The sequence below is a fragment of the Cherax quadricarinatus genome, unplaced genomic scaffold (assembly GCF_038502225.1).
Source record: "Cherax quadricarinatus isolate ZL_2023a unplaced genomic scaffold, ASM3850222v1 Contig3615, whole genome shotgun sequence".
Classification (NCBI taxonomy): Eukaryota; Metazoa; Arthropoda; class Malacostraca; order Decapoda; family Parastacidae; genus Cherax; species Cherax quadricarinatus.
Window position 1 is genome coordinate 29,097 of NW_027198641.1, and position 4,432 is coordinate 33,528.

Below are 4,432 nucleotides of genomic sequence, written 5' to 3' on the forward strand. Positions count from 1 at the left end.
CTTTGTGGGAAAAATTTTCTGCTATGTTTTATATATGAAATCATGATCTTTGGTTTAGTCAATTTTATAATCACATATAATGACACCTTTTTCTATGTACCTAATCATGTTATGTAATGATATATGAATTATAATGGATAGTGAGGTATTAGGTTAGGAGTGGGCAATTTTATTGTGTGATGCCCTTAATGGGGTTTCTATGAGATTGTAAACTGGTTTTGTTCAATGGTGTTATTGGGGAAAAAACAAGGATGGAACATGTATGAACTTGTATGTCAATATTTTTAATTATGACTACTGTATGTGCATGAGGAATTTTTATTCCCATGATAATGCTCAGTATAATAACATTGATAATAGGGAAAAGAGGGGGGGGTAGTATGTGCCGGCACGAAGTAAGTGCGGCGAGTCTTTAGACAATGAGAATTATAATTATATGCTAATTATTTGTTTATATATTATCTTTTAGACTGTTTATATATAAAAAAAAAAAATCAGCAATGATGTACTAGTGTTTCAAATAGGGAGATAAGGTTTTTTATGTCCTGTAACTAGACAGTTTTGATACCTTATGTTAGGATTTTGTTAGTTGTATGGGTTGTACTTGCGTATATAATGTTATGTCTTTTACTTGAGGGTGTTTCCTGCCCAGTGTTTATGTGAGGAGTTTCATTGTGAGATGTATCAATGTAATGTTTATTGTAGGCTTAGGTTTGCATAATGTTAAAATTAATGTTCTGTATAATTTTAATTTTTGTATGTTAAATAATATTTATTGTGCACTTTGTGCAAGGGGTCTAATTGTACAGAGTTGTGGGGGATTTATGTGGACACAGACATAAAATTTTTGAGTTTTTGGTTTTTGCTAATTTTTTTTTGTTCGGTGCTGGAGCTCTCTCGCTCTTTATTATGTTAAGAGATTCCTGCTATTTGCGGGAAGTATTAATGTGGTATGTCTTTGCAATTTTATTGTAGGGTTAGGTTAGCCTTTGTTTAATTATTGTAATGTATAATTTTATCCTTCGTATGCTGCATCATATCATCTGTGTACTTTGTGCAAGGAGGTTTTACTGTACTGTATAATAGGCATGATTTGTAGGTTTAGAATTTGTTGATGTTTTTTCTGAGCAGGTGTTATCCTGTTCGTTTCATTGTTCGGGGATGGTATATTCTTTAATACAATATGAATGTAACACTTGTGGTATACTATGGGGTTGATGGTAGGTCATTGTATTTTCAAACGGTTAATAATTGTGTTCTTTTATTTATTTATATCTTGTACTGTGTCCTTTTAAATAAAATATAAAAAAAAAATCCCATGTCTCTCGAATAATCAGAGGCAACAACGTCAACGCCGAATCTTGATTAATTGTACCTCTCAGTAATTCTATGCCGACAGTGTTAATTCTGCGTCTCACCCCAACCACCATTGTGACAGCCTGGCTAGCACTTGCGCCTGTCAGAGAGGAGTAGCAAAAACGTCCACCCTCACCGACAGCTGGGCGAGGAATGTCTTGTATATTTAGTTTGTATGTAGGTATTATGTAACAACTTCTCTACTCACTGTGCTCGTTGGAAAGGAGTTTTGATTGGCTACCCTTCCTACGAACAACCTGCTCGCTTGTTTGATTACTGGTCGTGTGGTAAGCTGGTAGAAGTCACCTGACGTTGTATCTGGAGAGCCACCTTCCCACTCACACTCACTCAGCTGCTGGTCAAGGCCACATCTGTTGTACATCAATAGTATTTAGTACGTAGTTTTGTAATACTTTCTTTAGCTATCCGGGGCATTTATCTCTTAACTTTCAGCAGAACATTATTTAATAAGTTGATCTGTTGTTCTCTGGATATTCCTAGACTTCTCAGTTGTCGCATTTTGCAACAAAAGTCAGATGAAGTTCAGTGCTGAGGAGAGTTTGGGTTGGTAAAGAAAATTTCTGGCACGGGTCAGGAGTGGTATGGCGATGGACGAGAAATGGGGGGTGGGAGGGGGAAGAATAATGAGCAGCTATATTTATTGTAGAAAATGTTTGGCCAAGAATGGCTTCTTCAGTTAGAATTAGTGGCTCATGGCGAAACGCTTAACAAATATCCTGCTTTTCACAGGTGTCAAGGATCCAGAGGTACAGTGGCCGGCAGCGACAACTGGTTCACACGTGGCTTGCACTGGTTCTCGGCACTTGCCGTTGTGATTTGACCTTGTATAAACCACGCTCTAAACACCTAACAAGTTCCTCTATACGCAGCATGTGCTAAAGACATGGATCTTGAATCTTTAGACTCTGATGATTCTCTAGAAAAGTCTCATGACAATCTTGTGATTGATCTAGATTTTTCGCCCAATGAATTGGAGCGGAATTTACCTAACTTAGAAGTCGGTGACACAATTACCGCCACAGCTGAAAGTTTAGGACGCACACGGAGGCGCCGACATCCACATAAATGCCCTCACTGCTACGCGATTTATTATTATGAAGCCAGGTTTAAGCAGCACCTTCTCGCTTGCGGATCCAGTATCCGCATCGCACAGGCTAACAAGGTACCTGAAGTCCTGCCTATAAAGCAAAAACCTGATGAAAGCCGTAAACGGAAGCGTCAAACTGGTATAGTAAATACTTACCAATGCCCTCAGTGCATCCTTAATTTCAAGTTTAGAAGTTTGTTTGAGCGACACCTTGTTACTCACAAAATTGTCCCTTCGAAACGGAAGGAAGGAACTTCTAGCGCGGTGGACAGGGCAGGATACTTCCTGCAGCGACGTCAGCTATATCCATGTCCCTACTGCTTAAAAATTTACCAAGATGAAGACGAATTTAAGGAACACTTTCTTGTTCACGAACCCAGTCCCAGCAGCGTCCGGCATGATGAACCCCAAGTCAGGCCAAAGAACTTGACCGTGAAAGAGGAAGGCGCTTTCTGAGGCTTCTTATGAGGGTGTACTTTCACTTTCAAGGGATCCAAGCTGGGCTGCTGTCTCGGGTAAGTCTCATTCCTGTCGACTATAATTTTGTTACCACCTTCCACTTTTTTTAACCTGAACAATGTCTGGCACTACCGGTGTTATGTACTGATGCCTATGCATCTACAGTTCATGTAAAACTATTCTGTGTTAATTAAAAAATAAAATCGTATAAATGTGATCTTTGCTCTGTTCAGATCGACGACAGGCAAGTGCAAGGAAATAAATGTCTAAGTCAGCTTAATGAAGATTTAGACTACCTCGCTACTCTCCCACCTGTCACATTACTTCCATCTCAAACACGGGAGATAAAGGACGCTTCTCGAGTGTTTGTGGAGCTTCCAGCGGCTGGAGATGGATTAGTCTGCTCCTTCCACTTCCTGCTGGTGTAAAGTGGAAGTCTCACCTGGACGGAGACTTCAAAAGCTTTTATAAATGACTGCAGTGTCTCCACTGCTTTATACAAGACTTTGCTCTTTCTACTATCTTTATGTATGCAGTTTTTAGATTTAGTAATAAACCAGGTTTAATAAACTTTCGCTCTTATTTCCTTACTCGTAGAAGTTTATTAAAGTATTTAAAGACTACTTTAACAATTACCTATTAAGTTTGTATTTAATTTTCCATTAGAATAACTGTTTTTATCTTCCAAACTGAATATGTAATTCATAAGTACCATGTGTCCTAAGACTACTTAAATACTGTGAACGGACTAGTAACTTTCTGCATAAATTACTAGTGTAAATTATAATAAATTATAATAAATTATAATAAAGCGCTGAACCACAAGGGTTCCTAAGTGTGGGGGAAAAATAACATTTTTGATTGAACAGTAAATAGAGCAATCATAAGTTGTGCAAGACAAGGTATACAATGCAACAGTTAGGTATCGTTTCATAATAGATACCTAACTGTTGCATATGTCTTACCTAACAACCTGTCGGTATTTTATACCATTTTAATGTTCAAGGTATACAATACCGACAAGATGAAAGTTGGTTTAGAAAGACACGTAAGCAAACACTGACATATTTATTAGAAAACGTTTCGGTCCTGGGACCTTGATCACTTCTGAGAAGTGATCAAGGTCCCAGGACCGAAAAGTTTTCTAATAAATATGTATTTGCTTACGTGTCTTTCTAAACCAACTTGTCGGTATTTATTACCAAGGTTTATACCAAGATGAGTTAACCAGATGTTGCAAGTGTCTTAACTTTCATCTTGTGTATTGTATACCTGTCTTGCACAACCTGTCAGGCACTGCAACATCATTGTATATTGATTCAGAGGACATCTACATCACCTTCTTCACGACTTCTACAACTAGCCCATCAATTTGGGAAGGACTTGCTTCCACTGGGGAATCCCGCCTACCAGTGACTATGCCCTCGTCTGCTACGTCTCTTCACTGACGCCTATATAAGCGCCAGTCTCCTTACCTGTGCTTCAGAACCTCTACAACTATGGTGCTGT

At 38.5% G+C, this 4,432-nt stretch overlaps 1 long non-coding RNA gene across 1 annotated transcript; it reads left to right on the forward strand.

The window, feature by feature from the left end:
* The first annotated feature begins 1,596 nt into the window (after positions 1-1,596).
* LOC138852054 (uncharacterized) lies at positions 1,597-3,493 on the forward strand. Its single transcript, XR_011391546.1, has 3 exons — positions 1,597-1,750; positions 2,107-2,979; positions 3,157-3,493. It is a non-coding gene; the product is annotated as an uncharacterized lncRNA (long non-coding RNA).
* The last annotated feature ends 939 nt before the right edge of the window (positions 3,494-4,432 follow it).